A 16,579-nucleotide genomic window follows, 5' to 3' on the forward strand; every position below is an offset into this window, starting at 1 on the left:
ATGGAGATTTCTTTTGAGTTTTAACCAGCATAAGAGAAATCCATTTGACAGTGGACATAATTCTTCTTTTGGGGGGACAGATGGACACATGACACCACAATGACTGGCCAGTTTCTCTTCCGAAGAGTCTCTCAAATTACGTACAGCAGAACTCCCTCAAAAAGAAAGGCCAAAGAGAAGTTACTAAGATACTACAGCCATTGAGCACATCATAACTTCAACAACTACGGAGAAGTGCTCAGGGGAAGTGTGCACTGAGCTCCTAGCAATTGTTCTAGGACAGTTCCTCTTCATATAGTCAGGGCACAATTTAGGAGCTATCACAGCCTGGGTGGAATTCACCTGAAGAACCCTGGATGTGAAAAAAAAAGACTTCTAATCATCAATAGTTGCACACATCTCAGTAGAGATGAGGATGTGGGAGGAGGGAACTGTAGTCTTCCAGCTTCTGAGAAGAGGAGGAGGAAGTATGGGACACATGCCAGCTGATTCTGCTCCCTTACACTGGGGAGAGGAAGAAAAAGTTTTCCTCCATTCTTCCTCACTGGGGACTAATTTTCAAATCCACTGTGGGACAGTCAGAGTCCACCATATGGGAAAATGCTGAAGAAAAGCAAAATCTGCTTGAAGAAGGCTGAACAGAAGTTATCACAGAGATAGAATACATGCGTGTGTTTGTGCAAGTGCATGAAGTAGGTGAAAGTATGTATTAAAGTAAATCATCTGGGATTTAGCATATTTGCAAACTGTCTTAAAGAGTGGCCAATCCATAAGAGGTAGACCACTATCATTCTACAGGTACACAAACCCGCCAGATGTCATTGAAGCTGCATATGAAAGAACCAAATTAGAAATGCCTGTATCTCCTGCCGTGTACTCGCTCACTCGGTCCTAGAATGGGGTTACAAAAGGTCTTTTCCCAGGATATAACAGCACCCAGGAGCGACATTCCTGACATTTCCTACTCAAGTGGAGCAGCTCCTTTCCTTCACAGAAAGATTGACACTGTGACACCACAACCAGTTCCATGGAAAATTAAAATTAAGGAGCAAATAGTAGCCAGTGTCCCTAATCTTTTCCCAAGATTCTCACCCTCCCACGCTCAAGGTATATCACAGGGGGCCTCTCTGAAGGGCCTGTACACAAACAAATGCTGCATAACAGAACAAACTGGAAGTCCATGTGCAGACACAAAGCTACGATATCTCTAAGAGTAGAGATGCAGCGGGATAGTTTACATGACTGCAGTGCTGTGACGGATGGACGGATGATGGCTCTTCAAGAAGGAAAATAGAAAAAACAGAGAGCTTGGGGCTGTGCTCTATGCAAAGAAGTGGCCTGACCATGCAGAGCTCTGCAAAGCAATAGGTGACAGACTGGTCAAAAGCTTATAGGTCAGGACAAGAGAGGAGGCCAACAAGCCTAATAGTGTAATGGGTGTCTGCTACAGGCCACCAAAACTGAGAGAAAGTGGATGAAATCAGCTGTAATCAGCTGGGAGAAGCCTTTTGATTGCAGGCCCTGTTTCTCCCTGGGGGTTTTCACCACCCCAGTAACTGCTGGGAGGAAAAGAAGGAAGGGTGCAAGCAATCCAAGAAAGCAATCCTGGAGAACAACTTCTTGAAAAAACTGATAGACAAGTCAATCAGCAGAGACACTCTGCTCAATCTACTACTCATTAATCAAGATGAACTAGTTAAAGCTGTGAAGGTTCATCACAGCCTTGGCTGCAGCAATCATAAGATGGCAATATAAAGATCCTGAAAGAAGGTAGGCAGGTAGCAGAACAGAGATCTTGAACTTCAGAAGAGCAGACCTAGGCTTGTTCAGGGAACTGGTAGGCAGGATCCCATCGGAGGCAGAAGCAAAGGGGCCTAGGAGGGCCAACTGATCTCCAAGAACAACCACTGGAAGCAGAACCGCCTGTTCTGATGTGCAGGAAGTCAAGCAAACGTGGCAGGGGGCCAGCTCTGCCCAAGGGGGAACTCCTGACTGAGCTCAAACACTAAAAGGAAGTGTACAGGCGGTGGAAGTGGGGACAGGCTTTTGAGGAGGAATATGGAGACAACTGAGCACACAGGAGGACAGCAAAGTAAAAGCTTGGCTGGAGTTGAAACATGGAAGGGGTGCAGAAGGCAACAAGGAGTATCTCAGCAGCAAGGAAAATGTTGGTCCATGGACAAAGGACACAAAAAAAGGCCAAGGTATAAAACGCCTACTTGGCTGGGAAGGTCTGTTCTCAGTCCTCCCTGAAGGTAGTGGCAGAGTCTATGCAAGTAAAGCATAACCCAGAGTAGAGAAAGAGTGGGTTAGGGGCCACTTCAGCAAGTTAGACATCACGAAAGACAGCAGGAAGCTGGACTAGATGACCTGCAAAGGTCCCTTCCAACCTGAATTAGTCTTGATTACAAATTCCCAGGGATCACCATAAACTCTTGTATTATCTAAAGAAAAATCAAGGTAGAAATGTCATCTCAGTCTATCATCTTAACCATAGCTGTGCCAAAGTTAAAAATCTGCTATATTTAAAGACAGAAGACATAATATAACAATGCATACAAGAAATAGTGATTTTAAGTTCACTAACAGTTCTTATCCATATACACTACACTGTCAGATGCTGACATTACTAGAGTTATGTTTTCAGACACCAGTATCTCAGGTGAGAACAAGACAAACATAGTGCTGCCCTCTAAATCATATCAGAAAAGCTGTTAACATCACTGCTTCCCCCTATTACCAACGGGTTGACATCAGATATTTGGTGGCTGAATATTTAATCCTATAATACTCTAATATTAAAAAGCCCCCAAGCCCTTAAAGGAAGGATGTCCATTGCTTCAGCACCACAGTAAACTCATTTAGGATGGAAAAAGTAATAACAACTTCCATGTGGAAGATGCCCTGTCCTGCTATTTGTGTTTGCTAACTTCTCCAAGAGTGTCTGGGCTCCCTTTAAGTCTGGGCTGTAGCATGCAGTTGCTAATGTATTAAGATACCTTTCCTAGAGGTCATCAGTATGCTGCTGCATTGTCAAGTGGCATTATTTTGATGTAATGTCAAAGCAACCATTAGAACAAAATAGGGAAAGAAAGCCCCTGCAGGGCCACCTTCCAGAACTACTTGGATCACAGTAATAACCAATTTGAAGGAGCTAGTCTGCAAATACAGACAGGTATATTAGCTCTGTGAAGAGAACAAACCAAATATTAGGAAAATGAGTAAAACATGAGTATATCATCAGTTCTCTCTAAAGGTCCCTTTGCTGAACCATCAGCCAGATAAATTCTTCTACATGTTTCAAATTAATCATTATCTTGCAAACACAGAAAGCAACAGTTTTAATTATTATTTTTAAATAAAGCAAGGCTGCTGCAACAATCAAATAGCAACTACACACTTAGTCCCAGTGCTACAGCAGGAGGGAGCTGAGCTGTAAAAGCCTGTGCCTTCAGACAACGGAAGGTTTTAAAGTTCAAGTGTTTTTCAGACCCTTCTTAGAGGCTGAAACATTCTCAGCTGAGCATATACACTCATAGACACTCTCTAATGAACTGAAAGTGTCAACTTCCCATTGGTGCGTCAGATGGACTTTTTCTCAAGCAGTGGAAACAATTGTCTAGGCAGCACTTGCGTGGGGCTGGAGGCACCACTGAGCTGCTGAAGTACCTTTCATAATAAAATTGAAACTATGAGGACAGACCATTCATTCTTTACCTCTGAATCAGGAAGTCCACTCATTCATCAGTTCATGTAGCAAAACACATAACATTCACACCATCCCCGCCACTCCTCCTCCAAATATTAACTCACAAAAAGCCATTCAAAGGCTTCCTCAAGCCCACCGGGAAAATCAGCAGGGGCTTTTTGTAGGTGTAGCTTATGGTAGTCTAAGGTCAACAGCTAATTTCAGCCAGGGAAAGCCCACTGCCATTTATTTATTATTTCCTTAGTGTAACTTACACAGAGTAGGTTAAAAAGGGAAAGGCCTGAGACAACCATGATGCAGCCAAAACGAAACAAGGCTCCTCATCAACAAAACCAGCCTGAAACAATATTAACAAACATATCACACCGCATGCCAGGTTTAATATGCTATTCCACCACAAACACTACCACTGCAATGCTCACACCATTACTGTCACATAGTGGAACAACCTCCTGCAAGAACATGATCTCTACCTCAAGGTTGATGTAAACCAGGTGCTTCACTACCCAATGTTCAACATTCGACATAAATTATATGAATAGAAATTGTCATGAAGAGCTTCTTACTGCAGTACATAAAAACAGGAGATCTGGATCCTGTTCTCATTGCCCCTATCCTTCACTTCCTCAGGAACTGAGGTAATATGTAACTTACTAGAAGCAGCATCAAATGTTTGAGATATCTAAATGTACTACAAAGGTCCTAGCAGCAGCTCCAGATACACGGAAAACAGTCCTTCTTCCTCTACCCACATCATAGGTGTGGGTGCTGAACCATGTAAGGAGAAAGAAGCACGAAGACAGTGAGGGTTTTAAACAACGGGAGGAAACATGCTTAAAGAAAATGGAAAACTGGGAATGGCAATGCTGTTTCACTTTCAAATTCTTGAAATGCATGGGTTAATCCCCACTCTTTCCCCCGAACTTGCTTAGAAGCCATGAGATTGCTTTTACCAATACAGGCAGAAAGCTTAGAGACATGAAAGATGAGCCTAAGGGCTAAAAAGTAAATGAACAGTAATAATAAATAAAATGCCCATTTATTACAACCAATAAGTCAATGAACAAATTGCCCAGAGAGGTTGCACTCTCCACACTAGAAGATTTTCAAGGCCAAACCAGATGAAGACCTGAGTAACCCAATATGATCTCAAAGCTGACCCTGCTTAGAGCAGGAGGTTAGACTGGAGACTTAAGTCCCTTCCAACCTGAATTACCCTGTCCTGCATTCCTGTTCTGCAGCCTTCCTGGGTTCAGCCTCTGACTAAAGGGACTATCAAACTCCTCAAGCCTGTCAATACAGACACGTTCATGTGCCATCTTCAGAACTAAAATTCCCCTTGCAAGCTTTCCAGCCTTAAAATATTAAAGTGAGCAAGTCATTAACCCTCCTGCCTAATGGAACTATCAACTCTGTGATCATCTATTGCCAGGTAGTACAGCAGCTTTGAGACAGAACCAGAGAGCTGGGCAACAACCCTTGACGTGGCACAGGGAGCGTGCTAGAAAGCATCTAAAAGGATGCCCAGGCTGTAACGTGTGTGCCAGACTTCACTACCCTACCAGATCTCGGGGCTCACTAGAAACCACAATCATCATGAAAACTGCAGCCCACACTTCGTGTCTGTAATTGGGCTGGCGTATGAGTGTGGCAGGCAGGGTGGCAGAGAGGTGGCACCTTGCAACAGGCACGGCCCGAGCCTCTCTCCTTGAAGCGTCAAACCAGACCGAGTCATACAGAATTGAGTCAAGTTCAAAATTTGAAAGGGAAGCCAAAACCCCTGCAAAATGCCCGATTCCTGATGATCGGTGGCCAGCCCTCCTCTGGGTACAGACTTTCGCCGCCTGCCACCTCGTGCTTCCCGCAAGCACTGCCAGCAGGGGCAGGATGCTGCACCAGGAGTCCTCTCTAGAGCATGCTACAAGTCTTCATTGGTCTGCACTAAACATTGGTTTTCTTAATTAACACAGGGAGAAATGCAATTAAAATTCCAGCCAAACCCATAAAATGAATCTCTGTTTGTCATCTGTTTTTCTCATCTGTTTCTGGCTAGCAGCACCCCTGGCTTAAGGAACCAGATAGAATTTACAGTACTCTTTTTGATGCCCTGTTGGTTGTCCCATTTATTTTGACATGAATAGCATCAAACTGCATTTGCAGCTTTGCTGTTACCTGAAAATTCACCACTTTTTCCCCCCGGCAAGCGCAGCTGCTAAGTTCTGCTCAAAGAACTCATTCGTCCTTTGAGCTATGTCCACTGAGACACCATGCATGGGGTAACAGGGAGAAAGAACTGGAAATAATTTAAAATTTGGATAAAATTTAATACATTCCTGATGCTGATCCCTAAATATGAAAAAGCATGTAGTGTTGGCAATGGAAAACAGCAGAGGAAGATGACAGCGAACATAAAAAAGGAAGCTCGCTTGGCCAGGAAGTACGTGAACTTCTGTATGGGTCACACCACTCTCACTATGGCCAGAGCATTTCCTTTCCTGGGCAGCTTCTCCAACAAGGGACTGCCAGAACGCCACTATAAAAAGGGAGCAGAAATATTTCAGCAACTCATCCTAGAGGAAAAGCAGGACGTAACCTTCACACTCTGAAAGGACAGGATGCACACAAATTATTTTTGTTTCCAACAAGTGAAATTCAGATCTACTGTTTTGAAATTTGAGGTTCCAATGTAATCAAGCTTCTGCCTGTGGTGGGTTGATCCTGGCTGGATGCCAGGTGCCCACCAAAGCTGCTCTATCACTCCCCTCCTCAGCTGGACAGGGGAGAGAAAAATATAACAAAAGGCTCATGGATTGAGATAAAGACAGGGAGAGATCACTCAGCCAATTACCATCATGGGCAAAACAGACTCAACTTGGGGAAAATTAGTTTAATTTTATTGCCAATCAAATCAGAGTAGGGTAATGAGAAATAAAACCAAATCTCGGAACACCTTCCCCCCACCCATCCCTTCTTGCCAGGCACAGCTTCACTCCAAATTTTCTCTACCTCCTCCCTGTCAGTGGTGGTCAGTTCATGACACACTGTTTCTGCTGCTCCTTCTTCCTCAGGGGCAGGACTCCTCACTCTTCCCCTGCTCCAGCGTGGGGTCCCTCCCACAGGAGGCAGTCCTCCACAAACTTCTCCAATGTGGGTCCTTCCCATGGGCTGCAGTTCTTCACGTACTGTTCCAGCGTGGGTCCCTTCCACGGGCTGCAGTCCTTCAGGCACAGACTGCTCCAGCGTGGGTCCCCCGTGGGGTCACAAGTCCTGCCAGAAAACCTGCTCCAGTGTGGGCTCCTCTCTCCACGGGGCCACAGGTCCTGCCAGGAGCCTGCTCCAGCACGGGCTTCCCACAGGGTCACAGTGTCCTTCGGGCATCCCCCTGCTCTGGTGTGGGGTCCTCCTTTCTGGGCTGCAGGTGGAGATCTGCTCTACCATGGACCTCTCTGGGCTGCAGGGGGACAGCCTGCCTCACCAGGGTCTTCCCCTCAGGCTGCAAGGGAATCTGCTCCGGTGCCTGGAGCATCTCCTTCCCTCCTTCTGCACTGACCTGGGGGGCTGCGGGGCTGTTCCTCTCACATGTTCTCACTCCTTTCTCTGGCTGCTGTTTCTGTTGTGCAGCAACTTTTTCCCCTTCTTAAATCTGTTCTCCCAGAGATATTACCACCGCCGCTGATTTGGCTCGGCCTTGGCCAGCGGCAGGTCCATCTTGGAGCCGGCTGGCATTGGCTCTGTCGGACACAGGGGAAGCTTCCAGCAGCTTCTCACAGAAGCCACCCATGTAGCCCCCCCGCTACCAAAACCTTGCCATGCAAACCCAATACAGTTACACAGACAAAATGCAAACCAAATTGCACCTAAGTGAACGTTACCCTGAAAAGGCACTTTAACCTTTCGGGTTAACCTTTGGGACTCATCACCACTAAAAAATTTACAGCTTTTGCAATCCTGCCAAGTCCACTTTGGCTGAAACATAGCAACTGATAGGTTTTAATCTTCTGCACAGATTACGGCAACTCTTAAATGATCTAAAAGCGCCACACACTCCTTGCAGAAATTTAGCATCCAGTATCCTGTCTTGCTGGTTATAGGGAAGATTATTTTCTCACCTGAAGACCAAGATGCTGGAAAACTATATATATATTTTTTTTTTAAACAAAGTGTCAAGTTTCATAGTGAATTCTCAAGAAAAAGCTTTAAGAGGCAACTTTTCATTCTATTGGAATAAAGCTATCGCACCAGACCAAGATGCTTAAACAGACTTGGCCAAGCTCTTTGCATATACCTGGTCTCCTTCCCCTGTGTTTGCACAGCAGTAGATGATTTCAACTCTCTCTACAATTCTTGGCAGGAAATGGCAGATTTACTAGTTGAATTAGACAAACCCATTCTGAGCTGATCATTGGAAATTATCTCACTCCCATGCAAATGAGTACAACTGCTATGAGACAAGGATCCTCACTCAATGCAAAACTCATCAAAGCTCTCAGCTTCTTTCTATTAGCAAAAGTAAGGTGAACAAAATAAGTCACGTGCTTTCCTAGAAATTAATTTCTAGTGAGTAGAAACCATTGCCATTCTCCACAGTAGACAATCATGGCTGGAGATCACATTTATACCATAGCTACACTACATGAGGTCCTGTACCTTTAGAATTTCTTAAGCATTAAACACGTAAACCAGCTGATTCACTTCCCCATACATAGGATGGTGATACCATACCAGGTAGTCAGTCCATGCAACACTGATCTCAGAATGTAACCTACACCATTAATTAGCATTTAATGTTCCCATCACCTTACTTAACAGTTACTGCTAAACTTCTGCACAACACCTTTCAAAAGAAAATTCCCCCCATAGGCCTGTTCCATGCTCTAAAGACCAAAAACCGTTGAGGGGTATAAAAGAAGTATTTAATAACAGCTAAGCCATCTTTCAGAAGTACAAAAGCGATTCTTAGTTTGAGGGTCACTTCACAGTTCCTATTCCCACATGGAAACATGGTCATGTGTGATGGAAAACAGCAACCAGATTAACCTGATACCCTGACATGGTAAGACAAAAGACAAATTTATTAAAGCCAGGAACAAGAGGTGAAACCGATCCATAGAAAACTGAGCACTAAGGGTCTGGATTGCAATTTGGCCACAGCTGTGAGGTACATGCTTCCTGATTTATGAGAATCTACCAAGAGAGATTACAACAGGCCAGGAAATCCACAGCTCCTATCCATCCCATCCACTACCTTCTACAGCACAGGACATGCCGTTACTGTGCCACGAAGGAATGAGATAAGAAGAAAACACCAGACCCCTCCTCTTTCTCTCATCCAATGCTGTTTAGAGAACAATTAGGTGCTTTAATTCATTCTGACCCCACTGAACTTACTTGCAACATGGTCTGACTACAGCATGGGGCACTTCATCCATTTTCAGCCACCCAGCTGTCCACACATGATAGGAAACACTACAGTGTGATGGCAGCATTTCAGGCGTGCGTGAGACAACAGTTTAACTGAACAAAATAAACCCCATAGTATTAATTCCTAAGTTCTGCTTAACAAAACTGCTTCATGTCTGTGCTGATGATTCTTTTGTAAAATGGAGTAAAGTTGTAGCTGCCTCACATCTTTCCTGTCTCACCGGTTGTACGTCAGTGTCAGCCTGGAGACATCTTTACCACAGTTAAGATATTCATTAATAATCCTCTTAAAAAAAGAACAATTGTCAGTGCAGTGACGAGCTACTGAATTGCATGGGTAACAATAAAACAAAAATACTGTCAGCAAGTTAAGGCAAAAGCTATTTAAGAAAGCCAGTGGATTAAATCAGAGTCCTTTACCAAAGTAACACATTTCCAGAGAGCTGTAGGACACAAAAGCTTGCACTAAAGATTTACAACCACCTTCTTTTACATGCTTTACAAATAAAGTTAAAATGCAAAAAGGAATTGCTAAAGACCTTAGAATGAAGAACACCCCCCCCCCCCCTTTTTTTAAGAAAAAAGTACTTAAAAATAGCTATTTTTTCCTTATTCATTTACCCACAGCTACCTAATTTTGGGTATCATACAAGTTACAATGACTGAAGTTGTGCAGAGCACACCACTTGCTCAGCACGGCCATGAAATAACACATCTTATAAAGTTTAGGCCTATAAAAATGCTATGCCCCCCCTCCCCCCAAAATATTAAAGAGGAAGTAGGATTTTAAGAAGTCATCTCTGTGCAACATTTAAGCCTTACACATTTAAAACAATGTTACCTTTAAGACCAATACCATTTTAGACCATTACACATTAAAGCAGGGCATCCATATTTACACACATAACTGAAGTAATTAACATGCTGCTTTTTCATACTTATGCTGCATTATCTCCTGCCATCTAACACACAGAATGTGTTCCAGGCTATACGCAAAAAGAATTAGGTTTTGTGTTGGTTTTTTTTTTCCTCCCAGTCATTTCAAAACACTATCACTTCCACAATTTCTCAACCAGCTGCACTGTTTCCTCATTGGGCTACTTTTGTTTGGGTGATACTGTATTACAGCAACATCCAAGATTGCTTAAGTTACCAACAGCTAAATATTACAAAGTGTCAATTGGTATCAAAACCAGATCCAGAATATAGATGATAATCTCCCCGTTTAAACATAGAGTGTTTGGGGCTTTTGTTTGTTTGGGGTTGTTTTTGTTTGTTTTTAAAGAAACTGGGCAATAAGCAAAATCAGCCAGCCAGCCCAGAGACTGTGATCTACAACTGTGTTTGGGTTCCAGTTGTTTTCAATAAATGCTTTTCCCACAACACCATACCATGTCATGCTGACATATCGGTGGTATGAGAAAAGGGAAGTGGCAACATGTCATGCCATATCTTATCTGTCCCTATACCACATAGTTTAAAGGATTCCAACCCAAGGACAAACATACCTTTGTATGGGTAATGGCTTCAAAATTTTAAGCTTCTCTTCCATGTTTAGTCTACTTGCATGGATCACACAGATTATCATGTCCTAGTTCAAGGCATTGCCAAAATCTATGTCTCTGCCAATGCTTTATCCGTTCAAGCCCCTGACTCCTATGCCTAAGATGTTCCAAGGCATCTAGAGATGAAGCTCCTATTGCACAAGTGTAGATGAGTGTCCAAAAAAGGCATCTGCACGAAGAAAGAGAAAAACAATCAGGCTATACTGGCTAACACTAACAAAAGCAAGAGATTTAAAGTTCAGACCACATAAAAACATGCCAACTCCCTCCAGTAACTCAGCTGTGACCACTTGGGATTGCCTAATTGTTAAGATTAGTTAAAAATGGATTTCAGAGGAGCAGTTACCATAATGATCATAACCGGTGGTCTTTGAATGAACTGAAATAAAGAAATACTTTGGAGGAGTGTAACAGTTCTGATGCAGCAAGATGATTATTTCTCACACTGTATAATCAGTACACTGACCTGTTTAATTCTTGCATTTCCACTTGTTTACATCACTGTCTAGCATTATGTCCCCAGCTGTAGATCAGAGATTTTCAGAAACATCTGAAACCTGTTATGACTTTACACATGCATTTACATAACTCTTTCACCAGTGCTCAACTACCAATTACATTTTTGTACCCATTTACAAAGCAGCAAAACACAGTATGGAGAAGTCGAGTGATGTACTTAACACTTTCCCTGGCAGGTTGTTCTATGAACTACTTTGCTAGGTGTTAAACAAAAGCTCTGTAGTATGAATAAGGAGCAACACATCACATAACAGACTTAAGCCTTTTGCCTTACAATTCTGTTCTTAGCCACTCAAGTTTATCTTCACCGACATTATGCCAGCTCCTCTCAGAATTACACTTGAAGACCGTAGGCAGCAGTCCCAGATTATTTTTTTTTTTTAAATAAAAAAAGGTCAATACACAATTTCATGCCTCTTGACTCAAAGAGCATAACTCATGATACAGAAAGGATAGGATTTTCTGCAAGACAGCCTTCAGAAAGTTTCCCCACCTGGTGAAATATGTAAAGTATGACCAATGTAAATGACACAAAAGCTCAGAAACAGCTGGGGAAAATGAATGACTGAAACAATTTCACTGTAGACCACAAAATGGTTTGGGCAAGTGACATGCCCCATGCTTACACTACTGAAAATGTTCATTAACTCTTTAAATGGACTTTTCAGACATGCACTCTGAGTCTAAGAAGGAAAGATACATTACCTTTTACAGCTTGTAAGATAGTCTGATGGCACAGAAAGAAGTAAATAGAAGCCCCATATAAGATAAATGGTAGCAAACTGCATTTTCATTACTCTTCAAATGGAAAAGTTTGTCTTCTAGTTAACAGGTAAACAAAGACTTGATTTGCAGGCTGTTACAGAAAATAAGAGTACACCCAATTAAGAAATCTAAGAGATGACCTTGCATGAAAGGATAAAGGCAACAGTGTTGGTACGTTAGATACTACTGTACTGTGGGCACTTCTTCCACTCCTACTTTGAAGAGGCAATCATATCTTTCACAGTCAGCAAGACTACACAACTTTGGTGCATGGAAATAAACAACATACATTCTCATTATTTCATTGCATGTCATCACTCAAGAGCGATAAAAATAAAACACCTCTTTCTCAACAGTTCCACTACATGGATAGCTCTGAGAACCCAAAAGCTCTGTTTACCTGCATAAGATACGTAGCTCCTTCCATCTCTCTCTGAAAAGAGGTGTTCCTCAAGCGTTGGTACTGGGACTGGTGCTGTTTAACATCTTTGTTGGCAACACAGACAGTGGGATTAAGTGCACCCTCAGCAAGTTTGTCGACGACACCAAGCTGTGTGGTGCAGCTGACACACTGGAGGGAAGGGATGCCATCCAGAGGGACCTGGACAGGCTGGAGAGGTGGGCCTCTGCGAACCTCATGAAGTTCAACAAGGCCAAGTGCAAGGTGCTGCACATGGGTTGGGGCCATCCCAGGCACAAATACAGGCTGGGCAATGAGTGGATTGACAGCAGCCCTTGGGAGAAGGACTTGGGGATATTAGTGGAAGAAAAACTGAATATAAGCCAGCAATCTGCGCTCATAGCCCAGAAAGCTAATTGCATTCTGGGCTGCATCAAAAGAAGTGTGGCCAGCAGGTTGAGGGAGGCGATACTCCGCCTGTACTCTACTCTCATGAGACCCCACCTGGAGTACTGTGTTCACTCTGGGGCCCCCAACATCAGAAGGGCATGGAACTGTTGGAGCAAGTCCTGAGGAGGGCCATGAAGATTATCAGGGGCTGGAGCATCTCCCGTATGAGGACAGGCTGAGAGTTGGGATTGTTCAGCCTGGAGAAGAGAAGGCTCCAGGGAGACCTTCCAGCAGCCTTCCAGTACCTAAAGGGGGACTACAGGAAAGATGAGGAAGGACTCTTTAACAGGGAGTGTAGTGATGGGACAAGGGGTCACGGTTTTAAACTGAAAGAGGGTAGATTTAGATTAAATACTAGGAAGATATTCTTTACTGGGAGGTTGGTAAGACACTGGCATAGGGTGGCCAGAGAAGCTGTGGATGCCACCTCCCTGGCAGTGTTCAAGGCCAGGTTGGACGGGGCTTTGAGCCTTTTGAGTGTAGTGGAAGGTGTCCCTGCCCATGGAAGGGGGTTGGACTAGATGATCTTTAAGGTCCCTTCCAACCCAAACCATTCTATGATTCTATGAAATATCTGACTTCGGGTGACTTGATTCCCACTTTTTTTCCCTTTTGGAAGAAGAGGGCTTTGCTGATTATGTATTTCCAGTTAATATGGAACCACTCTCCCATGAGCTGATGCAAATGACTGGTTTGCAGCATGAAGTCTGCTGAAGCAACAACAGGCAGCAGTACACTCATGTGGTCTGAGGAGTTTGGCATTCCAGCTTTTCCACTGCAGAGCACCAGTTTCAGATCTTGTATTTCAGCCAAGTAAAACAACCTTAGACAACATCATGCTGCCTGCATGCAAAAAACCCGTCAAAACCAGCACAAGCCATTGTACTAACTTGATTTGAGTCAACACCCTGTTTAAAAAAAACCCACCAAACAGAATGGGCAAGCAAGTCTAGACCTCTTTCCCTCAGAAAAATCAAACTTGTATAAGCTGGTTGAGTGACATACTTGGAGTGGAATGCATGCTAGTTTATGCAATGTAAGTGACAATCTTTTGTGAGTACATCAGTATAGATTTTTATTTATTCTTCCATTCAATACTAGGTGCCACTTTTTCTTCACAGATATTATACCTGCCTGCCCACTGCCTCCTCTCTTCATAGATGGCAAGCTGGACATAAGTATTATGTGCAGCAAAAACATTACCTTCTCATATGTTCCTTGGCAGTTAGCAAATCTGAAATCGTCAGCTTATGGGTATTACAGCATTGTCAAAGAGATTTTGGTTTTACTTTTCTGTTCAGCTTCCAGAAAAACTGGTGAGAAAAAAAAAGGGGTTTAAGGTTGACATGAGGTTCCCGAACGCTCATCACTGGTGGAGGTTTGTCTTTGGGTGACTTCTAGAGAAGAACTGTCCAAGTAGATCCCTCTTCACACATTGTGTCTATGCAGATCTGTGGATTGCTGTACTTCTGCAACATGGATATACTGGAAGGAAATTTTAGGTTAAACAAACATCCAGACTACACACAGTCAGCTCTCCTGGCAACTCTGCCTAAAGAGCTGCTACACAATAAAACTACATATTTCTGATCAAATAATACCCGGTGAAACAGCAACTCTAAGGGCTATGGACCTGTGATTGAAGTGTTAAAACATGCTTCAAGCCATCCTAAAATGAGACATTAAAACTAGTAGAAGGTTTAAAAAATAAAGATCACTGAGGAAAACACATTGGAGAAGATACAATCAATATATACCTTCTCCCCTTTTGTTCTATGTCTTCCACAGAGATAGAAATTGGACACCATCTACTTAAAAAATCCCATTTGTACCTACCATCTTTATAAGCAAACCAGTAAAAATCCAAGAGTACAGTTACAGGAAAACACAGGTTTACCTGGCATGTTTTTCAACAGTTCATGTAGATCTCGAGTGCAGCAATAGGTAGTTTCTTCCACTTCTTTAAGCACCAAGCTGGGAGAAGCCCAACTGTACAGCTAAAAGCAGCAGCAAAGCTGAAACTAAATGCACACACCTGTGAAGAATAGAAATGAGGTCCAAAGGTTTGGTATTACATCTTTGTTCAGTGGGGAAAACAGAACAGAAGAGAAAAACATCCTCCTTTCAACAACAGTTCACTTAGCTGCCTGTAGCAGCAGTACAAGATAAAACATTTTTATGTTTAACATTTTCAGTTAATGACAAATGGGGTAACAGGACAGACAAGTTGTTGATGATTAGGAAGGCATTTAAAATTTGGAAAACTGGATTTTTTTTTTTTAAAAAGTTCTTTCTGATGGACAGGAAGAGGTAGGAAGACATCCCAAATCAACACTTGTGTGACTTCACTTCAGAGAATTCCCCTACCAAAGTCTTCAGTCTTCAGATTTCCTGGAGATTTAAACAGAGAAAGAGCCAAAGACAACAAAGATACTACACACCTAATCTCACTCAGACGTATGTTACAACACAGCAATCAGAGATTTGGGGGTTTTTTTTAGAATAGCTTCTGCAGTTACAAGTTGCACACCTTCATTTGTACTGGGAGATGTGTGAAATAGTGAATATTAAACATTTACTCCAGTAACCATTAATTTCTCCATCATGATACAACAGGATCCACACTAAAGTAAAGGTGAGCTAACCTTCCACTGAAACAGAAAGCAACTTGTAAAGCCTTTTTGAGCAGCAGTGAGCACACCGAACGCCTACGCACTCAAAAGTTGCATTGTGCATTAATTTTTAACACATCAATCTTCTCAGGCTATGATGAGAATTGTGTTGCCAGCATGCTGAACCTCAGCTACACAGTTTTAAGTACCAATGATGCCACGCCAAAAAAGTGTGCTGAAGACTTGAACTCTCAGTTACGTTACCTCAGAAAGCAGCAATAGTGAATGCCAAGCAGAGATGAGACATCCCTGTGTAAGAGCTGTCTTAGGGCATCCAACATCAACACTGTTCAAGATACAAACATTTTATGCAATTATGCCCTCCTCTGTTAAGGAAATGCCTGAAAAAGTACCACATCCTCAGATTCAGCAGCACTGATATCAGCAGACAGGCCTAAAATAGCTATGCCACCAGTCACCTCCAGAGCTTAGATATTAATCTTTCATACAGCTTAAGATGAGTATGGAATAGGGGGACAAGATACACTACAGTTATCAAAGTAGACCGGTCTCAAAGGCAGAATTTTTCCCCCTTCCAACTCTCATGAAGAACTCAAATTTACTCAGTCATGATGTATTATTTACAGAGTTCTCCCTTACTCAAAGTTACCTTTGAATGTATTTTATCTGGATTAAATGCATCTGAACTACACAAATACCAGTGTAGAATATTTTTGCCTCTAATAGGAGGTTATAGTGTTGCACCTAAACAGACTTCACATCGCTACTTATTTACGCATTAAAATATGCTCATAATTCAGCAAATCCTTAATAAACCCATTTAATGAATAGGATAACAGTAATTAATTCATTTGCCCAAGGCCACAAAAGTGGTAGCATTGAAGCCAGTACTTTCAAATCTGCTGGCTCCCAGACTAGGCCATGCTTATCTTCATTTAATTATGAATTTAGAAAAATACGACTTGCCTTTAAGTTCTCACCAGGGTGCAACAACAGCAGATCCATGGAGCCTCATTCTTCATGCTTTCTGTGTAGTGCATGGAATCGTGTCAGTTGTACTAATATACCACAATGGAGCATAAGACAAGTATCTCTGAAGGTTATTACAGACACATAC

General features: G+C 42.7%; 1 long non-coding RNA gene across 3 annotated transcripts in view; it reads right to left on the reverse strand.

Moving 5' to 3' along the window:
• LOC126035892 (uncharacterized) overlaps positions 1 to 15,915 on the reverse strand; it is a 28,076-nt gene extending 12,161 nt beyond the window's left edge. The window contains exons 1-4 of one of the 3 annotated variants that reach the window (XR_007505070.1): positions 15,706 to 15,915; positions 14,727 to 14,864; positions 14,033 to 14,142; positions 10,639 to 12,070 (exon numbers count right to left, since the gene is read on the reverse strand). This is a non-coding gene — a long non-coding RNA (uncharacterized LOC126035892). Of the gene's footprint in view, positions 1 to 10,638; positions 12,071 to 14,032; positions 14,865 to 15,705 lie in introns of all 3 variants that reach the window. The other 2 variants (XR_007505071.1, XR_007505069.1) reach the window with 2 other exon arrangements.
• Between the last annotated feature and the right edge of the window lie 664 nt (positions 15,916 to 16,579).

Source organism: Accipiter gentilis, chromosome 3, assembly GCF_929443795.1.
Source record: "Accipiter gentilis chromosome 3, bAccGen1.1, whole genome shotgun sequence".
NCBI lineage: Eukaryota > Metazoa > Chordata > Aves > Accipitriformes > Accipitridae > Astur > Astur gentilis.